This window comes from Gossypium arboreum, chromosome 13 (genome assembly GCF_025698485.1).
Source record: "Gossypium arboreum isolate Shixiya-1 chromosome 13, ASM2569848v2, whole genome shotgun sequence".
Classification (NCBI taxonomy): Eukaryota; Viridiplantae; Streptophyta; class Magnoliopsida; order Malvales; family Malvaceae; genus Gossypium; species Gossypium arboreum.
Genome location: NC_069082.1, coordinates 9,993,378 through 10,009,748, shown reverse-complemented (window position 1 = coordinate 10,009,748; position 16,371 = coordinate 9,993,378). Strand labels below are relative to the sequence as shown.

The window sequence follows — 16,371 nt, the reverse complement described above, 5'->3', positions numbered from 1 at the left end:
TGAAACTTTTATGTCTTTTAGTTGAATTCTCAATGTATGATTACTTATGGATTAACGTGAGATATTATCAATAGGAATTATAAGTTGAGAAGAATTTATTTTGATTATGAGTTGAGAATTTTGCTTGAGGACAAGCAAATGCTTAAGTGTGGGGGTATTTGATAAACCGTAAATTATACATATTTTTACCCCATGTTTAATGCATTTTATGGATGATTTCTCATTAGAATTGGTGAATTCGATGCTCCTAATGCTTTAATTTCATGTTTTATACTTAAGAGAGCATAGGAGGCCAAAAATGGAGAAAATGGGTCAAAGTATGAAATTAATACGGCCTGGACCTCCTTACACGGGCAGGCCACACAGCCGTGTCAATTTGGCAGGCTCGAGCACGGCCTGAAGTAATCGAACACGGGCGTGTCCCATGGGTATGTCCCTGCATAGCCCAAATTGAGTCCAATTCGGAAAAGGCTAATTTTGAGGGTTTCTAGGCATCCCAAAGCCTATAAATACACCCTAGAGGAGGAAGAAAAGGGAGACAGAGAATAGAGAGTAAGGAATTACTCCAAGGAAGCTGATTGATCCATCTCAGAAGCCGGATCCATCTCAGAAGCCGGATTCATCATCAAGACTGAAGATCTCTCCTCAATTTCCCTTCAGGAGTTTTGGATTTTCTTTATGTTTTGTATTCTTTATTCTTCTTAGATGTTTTCTTATTTAGTTATGAGCTAAAACCCCTAAATACCTAAGGGGAATGAAACCTAAGATAAATCTTGTTATTATTTTCTGAATCGTATGATAAATATTTAACTTGTTTTTAATTTTGTGTTCTTAATTCTTGTTTTGATATCCCAAGATATTGATTCAAGACATGCTCTTATTCAGAGGAGGAATAGATCTTGTCTAAGTGTATATTTGTCATAATTAAGCGGAGTTGATTGCGCGCCTAGACATAGGGTGACAAGATTTTGCCGGATTAGGGTGAAACCTAATAAGGGGATCCATAGATCGAGTTAATACAACCCTAGAGTGTTAATTAGAGAAAAGTCTCATCATTCAATCTAGGGATTAGACATTATTAGTCTTGAATAGGGATAATAACATAACTTAGGGATCTCTACGGAACAAGTTGAATGAATAAATCGTTCGATTCGGAGCCAAAATAACAAGTAAAGTCTAGGTAGATTTTTCCTTAGGTATTGTCTTAAGTCAATCGATTTTTCCCAAAAGCGATTCCCCAATTCTTTTCTCTGTGTGTTCTTAGTTTAGATAATTAGTTAATTAAAACAAAACCTCTTTATTCTTAGGCTAGATAATAAAAAGACAGTCATTACTAGTACTTTTAGTTCCTTTGGGTTCGACAATCCGGTCTTGCTAAAACTATACTACTGTTCGATAGGTACACTTGCCTACATTGCAATAATAGCTAGTTTAAGAACGAGTAATTATAAATATTTAAAACCTATCACGAAATAAACGCGATCATTCAGTATTCAATCAATTAATCATCATGCTCAGTACATACATGTTACATACAATTCACGCATTTAAGGGTCTAAGTAGTGCTTACTGGCCCTACGGTAGGTTCACAGTCGACTTGGGGACCCGTGCAACCTTAGAACACATTTCAGTTAAATGGGCTCACACGCCCATATAACCTGCCCGTGTGGCCCATATGGCCTAACTTGGCCCACACGGCCTGGCCGAAAATCCTATACGTTCTGTGAACCGTGTGGACCCATACGCCCGTATGGCCCACACGGCCCAAATTAGTCTAGCCCGTGTGTCACACACGACCTACCTAGCCTCGTCAATCATACACCCGTGTTATGGCACACAACCTACCACACGGCCTACCACATAGCCATGTGGCATCGACAGAAATGTTTTTAGCTTTTTCTGAAAATGCGTTTTCTTGCGATTCTGGTACACACCTGATTTTGATCGATGCTAAAACACTTCCGAGATATCCAGCACCTATAATTGACCAATATTTCCCAATTCAGTCACTTAAATCGTCTTTCAATTAAAAACATAATGAGACCGACCATTGATAATCTATCAAAACCTTACCTTCGATTGAGAAATAAAAATTTCACACACTACAACGATGATGGAAAAAACTTCAACCCCTTGAATATCCCCTAAACACAAAATGAAAAACCCTCAATTACTGTTTAGCCAAAAGGACGTTAAGAATCTAGCAATATGCAACTTACCGATCAAAAGAAAATAAACATTGTACAACGGAGGCGACTTGAACAAGAAATCAAAAAGAAGATAGGGAGAGTGAGATGGAAAATTCGACAGAGAGGGAGAATAGAGAGTAGAATCCCTCTTTTTTCCAAAGAGAAACTCTAAATGAAAATCCTGATAACTCCCCCTATCCTAACTCCTTTAAATTCTCTCCACCAAACTCTCCACTTCTCAGACATCTAACACAACTCAAACTTTCTCTCTCAGAGTCGAACAAAAATATTGCCTTCACAGGGATTCGAACACTAGACCTTCAGCAGACTAACACTCCACTTAACCACCAGACCAGTAAGCCGATTCTGACATGGTTTTACCAACAAGTGAACTTAAGCCTACTGAGCAAGGATGAGGCTTAAGTTAGAAAAATACCAAAATTTGCCAAAGCTAGGGCTTGAAAGCTAGGGCTTGAACTTGGGACCTCACACACACACCCAGAACACTTAACCATTGAAGTAGATACACACTTGTTTCAAAGAAACAAAATTCACAAATGCCGAAATTAAAAATTTGGGGCATTGCATCCTTATTGATTTTGTTATATTGGACATGAATGAGGATATTAAGGTACCCATGATCTTAGGTTGACCATTTTTAGCCATTACTAGAACTGTTATTTATGTGAGTAGTGGTGAACTTATACTGAGTGTAGGTGATGAAAATGCTAATATTCAAGTACATTATTTTGTTAAAGTTCCTAGGGAGCATGATGATATATATTTTTTTGTTAATTTTAGTAATCATGTGGCTCAACATTCTTTTTAAGAATTTACTAAGGAATACGTGTTCGAACAGTATCTATCTCAAGGTGAAAAAAAATCAAGGGATGAGTGGAGAGCGAATGGTGCAGCTTGATAAACTAAATGAATGGCGAACGAATACTAATGAGAAACTGAGAAAACACAAGAAAGTAACAAAGCAACACCATGATATGTATGTAAAAGGATGAACCAATTCAAAATTGGGAATAAAGTGTTGCTAGACAAGTCAAATCCATGAATGTTACCTTCAGAGCTTAAGTTAAGAGGGTCGAACCCATTTGTGGTACAAAACGTATTTCCTTACGGAACCATTGAGGTAAAACACCTTGATTATGATACATTCGAGGTAAACAGTTTTCGTCTCAAACTTAATTTTGCTGGTAATACTGGCAACGAGAGAAAGGAGCTTCGGCTTTAAGATCCATCTTAACCGTTAGCTTGAAAAGGGAAGTCGAGCTTAGACTTTAAATAAGCACTTCTCGCGAGACAACCCAAGTGTTTTATTTTACTTATTTATTTATTTTAATTTCATGTTATTTTACAAAATAGAAAAAAAAAATTGAAAAAAAATTAAAAAGGGGTCTATAGATCTGGGGTGATAACAAATCAAGTAAACATACTTACAACCAAAAATAAAATGAGCACAGAATAAAATATATGTTTGATAAGCTCAAAAGCTCACAAAAAGAATTATGGTTTTGATGTCAACTTTTAAATTTAAAATTTCAAGATAATATTTCAATTCAGGGAGACAACCTAAAATATTAATTTTTGCAAAACAACTTATCATGCTTGACTCTCTCGCATCTAAAATATAAATCACACAATTTAAAAAAAAATCCACAATTTACAAAAATCCACAAATAAATCCCAAAACATAATTAATACAAACTCTAAATTAAAAAAAAAATTAATTTCAACGATAGGTGTGAGAAAATTACTCAAACACAAATAACAATTCAGGGATTTTATCTTTAAAAATATAAAAAAACTCCCCACATTTAGGATATACATTGTCCTCAATGTATAAATAGATATAAATGAAATAAGCACAATACCAAAAGGGAGGAAGAGAACTGAAACTGCCCTAAATTTAGATGATTTCGACAGAATAGTCAAAACTAGAATCGAAGGCGATTCTAATGAAGTACATTTTTTCGAGCAAACTAATAAAAAAATAGACACAAATAAATAAGATAAAGAGATTAAAAACTAAAAAAAACAATTGAAAAAGAATAACAAAAAAATGCATAATAAAATAAAATAAAATAAAATAAAAGATATAAATCTAGAAAATAAAAAATAAAAATAAAAATAGGGCTTGCGGTAAGGAGGAAAAAAGGAACAAAAAGACAAAAAAAAAGGGTCCACACGGTTTGGAGACACAACCGTGTGTGACACACGGCCTGGACACACAGACATGTTTTTTTAATTTTCTTTTAACCTACACGGGCACAGAGAGTTACAATGCCCAACGACACGGTCGTGTAGAGCACATGGCCTGGCTACACGACTATGTGGCTCACATGGTCCTATACTTTTTTTTCCTCTTTAAAGCTAGTTTTTTTTTTCTTTTGCCTTTTTGTTCTTTTGTTCTTCCCTACCCCAAGTCCTATTTTATTTTTTATTTTTAATTTTCTAGATTTATATCTTTTATTTTATTTTATTATGCATTTTTATATTTTTCAATTGTTTTTTCTAGTTTGTAATCTCTTTATCTTATTTATTTTATCTATTTTCTTATTAATTTTCTCAAAACATGTACTTCATTTAAGATCGCCTATGATTTCAATTTTCACTATTTCGCAAATTCATCCAAATTTAGTGCAGTTTCAGTTTTCTCCCTCCCTTATGATATTTTTCTTATTTTATTTCTATTTTTTTGTACATTAAGGGCAATTTACTTCTTAAGTGTGGGGAAATTATTTATATGTTTATGCGATAAAATCCCTAAATTATTTTTTGTGCTTAAGTAATTTTCGTACACCTACCATTAAAGTTTTTTTTTATTAATTTTGAGTTTTTATTGATTTTATTTTGGAATAATTTGTGGATTTTTATGCGTTGTTTGATTTATACTTTAATACATGACAGAGCCAAGCATGATAAGTTTTTTTAAAAAATTATTGTTTTAGATTTATTTTGAAATTTAAGTCTCCCTGAATTGAAGATTTATTTTGAAATTTTAAATTTGCAAATTTGACATCAAAATCATAATTTTTTGTGAGCTTTTGAGTCTATAGAGCATATATTTTATTTCGTGCTAATTTTATTTTTTGGTTTTGAGTATGTCGGCTTAATTTGTTATTCTAGAACTTGCTTTTGTTAAACATGTTGAGACCACATTATTAATTTTATATACTGAGATGATAGAGACACTTAGGATTTAACCCATCCAACCTTTAATTAGCTTACCTGTTGCATTATCCCCTAGTAAACCCCGTTGATCCTAACACATTTTTTCTTTCTTGTTAATGTTAATCCATAAGCCATATCTATGTTGTACATTATCCCTTTTATTGACTCCTTTTTTGTCGAGATTTGATTTGGTTAGTTGCCTGGCTATGTTTCATCATTTGTATTGCTGAATTTTATTTTGTTCTTAAAAAAAATAAAAAAAGAAAAAAGAGAGAAAGAAAACAAAAAAATGGAAAAAAAAATAAAACAAAATTTGAGCTTCAATCGTTAGCTTCATATTGTGTTAAAAAGCTCATTTTTATTTATTTCTTGTTAATGTGAATTCTTTTAATTCAACAACTGATTTTTTTTAGTAACCAACTTTTTTAACATTTTCTATACCCTTAACCTAAACCCCAGTACAACCTTGTAAAGACCTCTTGATTGGTGTGTCATCTCATTTTATAGTGGCGGTGATTTGATTTTTCAAGCAAGCTTATGGTAATAACATTTCTTGTTTGACTGTTGTTTGCATATTATTTGAACCTTAAAAACTTTGAGTGCTTTGAATGAATCTTTAGTGAGGATCTTATTTCTTGTTGAGTTTGAATTTCAAGTAACTTTTGAGATAAGTGAGATGCCTAATGTTTGTAAAGGTTAAAATTCTCTATTCGGATTGCTTGTGCTGTTTAGTGCCATTTTAGTGCGAATATCCAATGCATGATTATCTGTAAATTATCCTAAGACATTATTAGTGAAAAAAATAAATTGAGAAAAGTTAACTTGATTGTGGGTTGAGGATTTTTCTTGAGGACAAGCAAACGCTTAAGTGTGGGGATATTTGATAAGTGCTAAAAGTAATGTCGAAACCATTTTTGAAATCGTCTTTTATTTTGAAAACGAAAATGGGAGTCGCCACCAATCCTTTTTATACGAGGTGTGATCGAATCACCTCGAAACTTGATCTTTTTAATAAAAGGTTTAATTTATTAAAACAATGTTTTTTTGGTCTACAAAAATCCAGAAATGGGTTCGGAAATCGGTTACGTACGAGGAAAGATTAGCATCCTCGCAATGCCTAAAAGTGGTACCTAATCGATTAATTAATGTCTTAATGTCGAAAGTTAAAAACTCGAAAAGAATTTAAAATACGATCCCCATTTGTATTATGTTATTTTTAATTTAAAAAATCGTTTGAATAAATTGAAACGTATGTTAAAGGTCATCTTATCTCGATGTAACAAAAAGTAATATGCCGTAAGTTAGGATACCGCACCTTGAAATCTCGAAAAATAAGTTCGCATTTTTTATTATTTAATTAAATCTCATGTATTTTGATTTTAAGAGGATATTCGATCATTTAGATTCAACAAAAAAATCGAAACCCCGTAATTTAAGGCACAGCTTCTCGAATCTCCAAATAAGAAATATTGCCTATCTTTAAAAATGTTCCTTTTTTTAATAATAAAAAATATAATTTTTAAAACAATATGCGCTCTTATTCAGGTGTGGTACATCAATGGATGAACGTATCTAAATTCAATGTATAAAATAGTGATAAACGGAATAATATATAATAGCTATATCGGTAAAATGTTAGAATAAACAAATAGAGAAACGCTATAATAATACTAATGTGATTGTAGTAATGATGGCATAATATGCATAATAGAATAATAATAATAATGAAAATGATAATAATGATAATAATAATATTAATAATAACAACAATAATAAAAATAGTAATAATAAATAATCTAATTTTTGGAAGTAAAAATATAATAAATAAATAAGTAATAAATAATAGAATAATAATAACGATAATAAAGGTAAAGAATAAAATGAAATAAAATAAAATAAAATAAAAACGCATAATAAATACGAATACCAAATTAAAAAAAGGTAAGTAAATAAATAAAATATACAAAACACAAAAATAAAAACCTAGACAGGCTAAAATTAAATAAAAGGATTAAATTGACATTCAAATAAAATTAAGAGTCTGAATCATAATAAAATAAGTTCATGAATATAAGAGGGGCTAAATCGAAACCTAAATAAAATTTTAGGGGAGAAATCAGGGTAAAAATAAAATAAAGGACTAAATTGTAACGCGCTAAAAAAGAATAGGGGCTGAAAAGGAAAATATCCCTGCCCTCCTTATGCGTATCGTTTTAAAGGATCAAAATAAAAAAGTAAAAATTAAATGGGATAAATTAAAAAAACAAAAAAAAGGAAATAGGACTGTATTGCAAGATGTGTAAAAAGCGGAAGGACCAAAAGCGCAATTAGACCCCCTTTAAGAAAAACACGTGGATCCTAGGTCGGGCGGGTCGAGTTGGATTGAGTAGGCCAAAACGATGTCATTTTGGATGTCTGAGGTCACTCCGAAAACAGCGTCGTTTTAAAGGCCTATAAAAACCAAAAAGTTTAGGAAAAAAATCATTTCCTCTCTGCCTTAAAAAAAATCCTCTCTTCTTTCCCTTTTCTCTGAAATAGCCCCTAAGTCCGGCCAAGGGAGCCACTGATCTTCGACGCGACGGTCGTCAGACACCGGCAACGGCTCTGACTGACGTCCACGATAGCCAGACAATGAAAAAAGTTTCCCTTTTTTGGCCTTTTGACTTCCAAAGCCCGGATCTGAAGGCTAAAAGCCAAAAAAGGTAAAAAAAAAAAAAACAAAAAGCTTTGATTTTTTTATGTTCTTTTATATATATATTTTTTATTTTCGTATTTCGATTTATTTTGTTTCGATTTCTATTTCAAAAAAAAAAAACTCCTAATACAATATATTCTCTGACTTTTATGGCCATTTTACATTTGTTTAAAATACATATATTTTTTGATTTTGTCACTGTTCCTGTATCTGCTTCTACTATTCCTGTCTTTTCCATTTTTTCTTTGCAAGTATTTGGGGGTCAACGATAATGGGAGAAGCATGCCTTTGCCATTTCGGTGAAATGGCGGCGGAGATGGCAAACCTCGGGGCGAGGGGCCTCGAATGGCGTGTCTACAAGGAAACGACGTTGGAGGCTAGGATTTTTTCTTTAGTTTGCTGAAAAGTTTAGGTTGTGGGCTTAGGGTTTCTTCATTTGAGCCATACTGGGCCATATTGGACTGTTTGTTGTAATAGACTTGGACTTTAATTATTTTCCCTTTTTTTTTGTTTGGGCCCAGACAAGATTGGGCTTCTACAAGTAACATATTTTAACCTCATTCTAATGCATTTTTGGATGGTTATTTGATGTTAATGGTGAATTTTATGCTTTTAATCCTTTAAATTCATGTTTTTATACTTAAAAGAGCATTTGGGAGCAAAAGAAACGAAAAGCGAACGAAATTGGAAAATCAAAGCAAGTTACAGGAGAACCATGGGCTGGACCATTCCACACAGCCTAGACACGCGAGTGTGTGAGCCACACGGCCATGTGGCAGGTCGTGTCGATTTTGGCGAATTGCACTTCGAACAGTGGAGAAAATGCGATTTTAAATTTTTTTAGGGCACTCTGAGACCTATATATGTAACACCCTAAACCCGACCTATACGTTATAGCTGAATCTGACGTGTTACATCAAAGAGTTGTTCAAAAATTGAGTTGTCATTAAAAGTTCATTTCTATGATTAAAACCTTTTGCTCGAGGTTAGCAAATCATCTTGTCAAAAACGTTTACTTACTATATGCCATTGATACTTTATGTTATTTCAAATCGCGAGAAGCTACTAAAGTTTGAAATATAAAAACGTCTGTTTTTAAGTGTTTTTTGAAAATAGTCATTAATTTTGAAAATTCGTGTTTAGCAGTTTTAAATAAAAAGCCCAATTAAAAATTTAATCCCTCAATGGCCTTATTACATAATTAAAAGATTAAAATATAAAATTCAAATAAAAAGTCTACAGCAAAGCATCAGCGGTCATGTGGCCACCTCCGAGTCCCTCGCGGCTCCAAATCGTAAGGCTGGGGATTACCTGTACAGTTAGACAGAAGGGTGAGTTTGCGAAAACTCAGTGTGTAATCTCTTATAATACAAATAATCAGATATACGATATGCAGAAACAGACTGGGCTTGAGCCCATCACAGAAACAGTATCAGGTGGGCCTAAGCCCAATATAGAATCAGTATTAGATGCAGATATGCAGACAGATTCCCAGCCCAGTCCAACCAACACACCACCCGTACCAACCAACATACCATGTGGGGATAAAATCAACCACCCAGCCAACACACCAAGCTTAGCACCGGTTGCGGCACTAAGTCAGCAGAACGGCTCAACGCCGTAGACAGAACAGCTAAAGGCCGTAAATATCGTAGCAACACTGCTAGTTAACAGAACGGCTATAAGCCATAAGCATCACAGAAAGGCTTATACAGAACGGCTACAGGCCGTACACTTCCTTCGTCCATAATAACCCAACCCCATGCAATATGTCATGTCATAAATATTACGTGCATGAAAAGTCATACTCACACAATCATATATGTAAATCATAGGCTCGTCAGTCATACGAAACATAAAGGCATAATCGTCATTCTACTATTCAGGGGTATTACGGTCATTTTACACTACATGGGTATTTCGGTGATTTTATAAATCGGGGTCTTAACGACCCAACAAAAGGTCCACTTTCACCTCGAGCGACTTAAGTAACCTAAACAGACATAACGGTGCAAATGGGCCTAAGGCCCATTACTCAGCTCAAGTGGGCTCACACCCTCGTATGGCCTATTTAGCCCAAATTTAGATACAACTATGTGACCTACATAGCCCAGTCCAATAATTATCATATATTACAGATTTAACCGTGTGGGGCCCACGAGCCCATTGGGCCTACACAGCCCATCTAGGCCAAACGTGGCCAAAACTACCTAAGTTGTGTGTGCGTCATGACAAGTCTATCTACGTCCCACTTAATAGTGAAGTTTACCCACGCTGGCCCACGGGCTTAGGCCCATGAGATCGCTCATGGTGGCCTTCCTCGACGTACGCCCACATTTCGTGGGCTCAGTTTACCTCACGAGCGATCGCAAGCTCGTGAGGCCTCAAATGCCGAAGTTTCAAATTTTTAGCTTTTTTCGACTTCCAACAAAGAAGGGCGTGAATACACACCTGTTTATGAGAAGGCGTTGAAGTCCACGATCACCAACTCATCTTGTTCGCTCTATTTAAAGCCAGCTTCTCGTCAATTCTCATGTTAGCTTCTCGATGTGGGATTACTTTCAACCATTAAGAAAATTCCTTATTTTTTTTGACCACTTCAACTACAGAGTTCTAGTCCAACTCCACCTCCTACACAGCTCAAACAACAAAATAAATAATCCATTGCGCATCCCAAGACTTAAACCTTAAACCTTACAGTTATACAACACGCCACCTTGCCACTACACCACAAGGCTCTTTGTGTCACCATTTTAGCCTCAATTGATTATAAGGTTTATAGGCCAAAGTCCAGGTCCCTTTAAAAGAAAAACCAAAATAAATTGCAAGAGCCAAGACTTGAACCCTGGCTCTCTTGCAACCCTAATGACGCCAGAACCACTAGACCACATGCTTCCTTGCGACATTTATTTAATACAATAATTAAAAGGCCTTCATCCAAGCACCCAGGGTTTTATTCACTTAAAACCAAAATTTTTGCTAAAGCCCAGGTTTGAACCCAGGACTTCTCCAACACTCCCAAACACTCCTAATCACGTAACCACTGCAATAGACAATCAATTGTGTCATTTCCTTGCACAATTAAATACTTATATACAACCTCCTTATGGACCCATACTCAAGGCCTAATACTTCTAGGCCCAAATTCGGGGTGTTACAATATATGACAAAAATAAGAAGATATAGTGAGTCCTCATAGAATAGTCAAGAAAACAACTCGAAAAACACCATTGAAGTCGATTCTAAAGCAAATTTTCGTCAAGATTAAAGATTCCATTTTGATTTCTTTGGAGATTATTATGAGTTTCTTTGTTTTTGTGGTTATACTGTATTTTGGATTGTTTTATTTACAAGCATGAACTAATTTTCTAAATACCTAGGGGGATGAACCCTATGATGAATTCTGTTGTTTGATTTCTATTTTTCACAATAAAGACTTATTTCTTGTCCTCAATTATGTGTGCTTAATTCTTGGCTTGATATTTCTAGATTATTGATCCATGTTTAATGTGCTTAAATGAGAGGAGGAATAGACCTTATTTAAGTGTAGATCTAACGTAATGGAGTGGAGTTGCATGCAATACTAGAAATAAAATGACATAAATCATCAGATTAGAGTCAAATCTAATAAGGGAATCCATAAATCAAGTTACTGCAATAATAGGGGTTTTAATTAGAAAGAAAATTCAATTAATCAACCTAGAGTCAATTTCTCTTATTCTTGAAGAGATATTAGCATAGTTTAGGGATTTCTACGAATCAAGACACTAAGTGAAGAAGTTGCGTAATTTATATTGATAATTATAGATGAAATCTAGGTGAATTCTTTCCTGGGTATTGTTTCGCTTGTTTGTTGTTTACTCGATTATTTTCTTGATTGCTCTTTGTCGTGTTCGTTAGTTAATTAAATTAGTTAATTTTAGTGTTAATTGATCACTCAAATTTATCAATTAAATAATATAAATATGGTGATTACTATTACTTTTAGTCTTCATGGGAACAATATCTTTGCTCATCGTAGCTATACTATTAATTGATAGGCGCAGTTGCTTTAGTTAGATTTTTAGTTAGTTTCATGGATATCAAATCTCTTCCAACACTGGTCCAGATGACGCTTATCACAAAACCCACATAATAGAATCCTACCAACCCTAGTACCCACTACTGCATTGCTCTACTGTGGCCTAGTTTCTCTGGCTAGCTTCACAGGTCGCGAATTTGGGCTAGTGGAACCGGACTCCCCTTACGCTGAACCTTAGTTTTATCCCTCTTTTTTTTCTCCAAGTGCTTAATCTCCTCAACAATCTTGGTCTTCTGAACCAAGTTTTCCAATATCCTCTCTTGATACGGGGCCACTTAGATTTTCAAATCATACCCAAGGCCCTCCTCAAAATGCAAAGTCTTGTCCTACTCAGTTGCCACCATACCCAGACTATAGGCGCTCAATCTAAGAAACTTTGCTCATATTCTGACATAGACATGTCCCTTTACTTGAGTTCAATAAGCTCCAACTGACAGGCTTCAACATATTTGGCACCTATATTTTCTTCTGAAAGGCCTTTTAGAAATAAGCCCAAGTAATGCGCTCAGCCAGAGTACCTCCACTACTGGCTGCCACCAATGATAAGCTTTATCCTTCAGCAAGGACACAACACCTATAAGTTTCTGTTCTAGAATGCAATCCATATCCTCTAGAATTCCCTTGGTAGTTTCCATCCAATATTTGGACACTGTATGGGTTGTTCCAGCAACAGCCCTAAACAACTCAGCCTCATTAGATCAGAGCCTCTTAGTAACGGGCTTATGATTCCTAGTACTAGTTTGGGCCCCAATGACCCTCTATAGTACCATTAATATTGCTTTGGATACCACATCATCTCTAATTCCTTAGTTATTGCCCTCAGTAATAGGCATTTCAGTAGTCTTATTAGTCTCAAGATTTGGCATGCTTCCCATGGAGGATGACTCAACTTGAGCCACTATACAGTGCCCTCCACGGCCTCACATATCAGGACCTCGTTTTTCGCGGGTACTCATTTTACCAACTTGGTTTTACACTTTTAAGTCTTATTTATAGTTTCACAAAGACATAAACACTAGTTATTTTCTTGTATTTTCAGTTTCTAAGGTCTTAGAATTTTATGCAGTATAAAAGTGTTTGTCTACAGTTTGATAGTAGCAATACTAATAAAGACGACATCGGAGTCTCTGAGTTTAACTTTTTTTTCAATTTTTTCACATAAAACACTATAACAAGTTTTTCCCAAAATATCCCCTTTCAAAAATATGCATGGAGACTCAATTTTTTTTAGATTGAGTTATTGAATCGGTCTCTGATACCACCAAATGTAACTTTACAAACTCGACCTAGACGTTATGACCAAATCTCGAAAGTTACAATAGCCACCAAAATGGCCAAGTAAAAGCGTCTGGTTGTAAAATCGTTGTTTTGTTCTATTTTCGGAAAACATAGCGTAGTTGCATAAGGTTTGTTAAAAACATTCGATTATAAAGTTATCTGTAATTTAAATCCAATTCCATTCAAAACACGCATCGTTTGAAAATAAAAACCCTTGATTTTTTCGGTAAACCTTTGGAAAACTACATTTCACCATTTTGCAGCAAAAAAAGTGTTGCTTTTGATTATTGTTTGAAATCCCATATTTTGAGTTGTGTTAGGTCGGATATTTAATTTGTTCTGTTTCCATTCAAATATCTCATGGATGCAAAAAAAAAAAAAAAACCAAATAAATCACCCATACCATAGTATTTTAAATAAAAATTACAGTCCCAACATAAACCAGCACATGACCTATCACACGGTTGTGTGGCGTCGACAGTACCAATTTTGACTTTTACCCTTCATTATTTTTCAAGTTTCTCATTACACACCTGATCAAATTCTAACGTAAACTCAAAAATTGAGTATTCCACCACCTAAAATACCAAACACTTAGAGAATCAGCAACCAATAGCGCAACCATTAAGAGGCTAAAGCCCTCAATTTGATTCTAAATACCAAAACATTCCAAGAAAAAATATGACAAACCCTCAAACATCCATAACAGTTCCAAATTAACATAACCACTTACCCTTGGACGAACATCACTTCTTCAAATCCTAATTTTCCGGTGAATTAAACGTCTCTTAAACTTCACCTAAAACAAACCCATCAATTAACAATGACAAAACACCAAACACACCTAAACATAACCATCACTAACAAGAGAAATAAATAACGAACAAAAATTAGGGAACGATCATGCCTTACCTTTAGCACATACCCCACAAAACAAGGATTAACTCTTCAAGAATTAGCAGTAGCAAAAATTGAAGAATAAAAGAAAGACGAAATAGAAGGGAAAAATCAAATAAAGAAGAAGATAGATTTCGATAGCAAAAAACAGAACAAGCGATGTGTAAAACAAATGGGGAATGAGGGGTAACCAACTTGAAACAAAAAGTTGGAGCAGACTTTGAGAGAATCAAGGAAAAATAAAATAAAAATAAAATAAAACCAAATAAAATAATGGTCTTTTTATTTTTCTTTTATTATAGTAAGATATTCAAACATATCCCAGTACCTATAAAACCACACAATAAGGTCGGCCTATACTAGAACCAAGAAAAAGATTAATTTCACCAACACAAATATTCGAACCCGGACCTCAACCACAAAACTAAAGCTCCCCAACCACTGAAGTGGATATTTTATTGATGACAAAATTAACAAAACAGAAACCAAAATCTTGGGACGTTACATGAATTTAGTAAGTTTAATATTTTATCAAATTAATCCTTTAACTAAAAATTAACTAAAAGCATTTTATAAAATAATCCTAAACACCGATCAATATTACAATTGCATCGCATAACTTCAAAAATACCTAGAATTCATTAATAGTAAATTTTAAAATCTTTAACAGTTTCAAAAATGAAAATATTTAGATCTCAAAAATATAAAAATTACAAGAAACAAGTATAAAGTTCACTTACATGTAATAACCTGAGCTTGGCCGAATACTAAACTTAAAAAATGGAGGTTTTGTAGGTTATTTCGGTGGAACAAAGAAACATGGAAGATGATGCCCATTTTTTATTATTTTTTATGTTTTAATGTTTCATTACTTTTCGATTTGTGATATCGAAATTATTATTTTCGACATCACTGAAAAACGAACTGTTATAAACATCTCCGATTCCACATAATTTGTATGGAAATAATAACAAATCGAAAAACTCCAAACAATCAGTGTTGCATCATCGATAGAGGGATTCAGATATAACTTAAGCATCATTGTTTTTCGATACTGAGAGACTAGCAATTAAAGTTTGTAAAACCAGACCGTTTCGAACATTCTAATTATATGACGCCATGGCAGATTGTACAGCAAAGTCGGAAGACGGAATATCCGCAACAAAGCTTTTCGGCTTAACAATTTTGGTTCTTCCTATGCCGCGCCAGACTGTCACTGAAGAAATGGTTATGGAATGTTCTTTGTTTAGTGGGATGGTATTGGTTTATAATGCTATATGGCTAAATCATAATCTTTTAAAAAACTTTATCAGTGTTGCAGTTAAATTTCCAGTAGTCTTTTTAGGGAATTGCATGTTTTTCTCAAAATATCCTTTCTAAGGAAGCATATTTGTTCCCATCATTAGTTGAAATTATATTTTCTTTCAAATGGATATAAAATTTTAAATACTAAAATAATTCTAATGATTTTAACAATTTTAATAATAAATAATCTATAAACTTATTACAATGATAATAATAAGATAGTATACGGTAAAACATTTAACAAATGTAATAATAAGATACTAATACTTTCAACATATTTTATTAATAGAATTAACAAAATTAACATTAATTTATTACAATGACAACAAAAAAGTATAATACAATTTCTTTATACAAAACCTATAATATATTTAATGATCATAGCAACAACAATAGTATAACATTGACTATTAAAATACTTTCAACAATTGCTAAACATAATAATAATATAATATTAGCAAACAAACTAATAACATTAGTTCATGAATTATGACAAAAAAAAACTCTTAATTAGATTAAGTGACTTGTAGAAATTTCAAAGTAATTGCAATCGTTTGGGGTACGTAAATATTCGAGAAAATTTTAAGAGAAGTTTTGAAATGAATTTTTTCATATTATTCCATAACCAACTTAAACTAGCATGAAATATAATATATGTGTATAATTACGCTTAATGAAAAATTAATTTTGGTATATTAACAAATTGGATAAACAGTTAGGGTAAATTACACATATAGTCATTC

The 16,371-nt window shown here is 33.6% G+C and overlaps 1 long non-coding RNA gene across 1 annotated transcript; it reads right to left on the bottom strand.

The window, feature by feature from the left end:
* Nucleotides 1-9,213: 9,213 nt before the first annotated feature.
* Nucleotides 9,214-14,788, bottom strand: LOC108463493 (uncharacterized). Its single transcript, XR_001868076.2, has 3 exons — nt 14,339-14,788; nt 14,160-14,225; nt 9,214-9,378 (listed from the first exon to the last, which is right to left on the bottom strand). It is a non-coding gene; the product is annotated as an uncharacterized LOC108463493 (long non-coding RNA).
* Between the last annotated feature and the right edge of the window lie 1,583 nt (nt 14,789-16,371).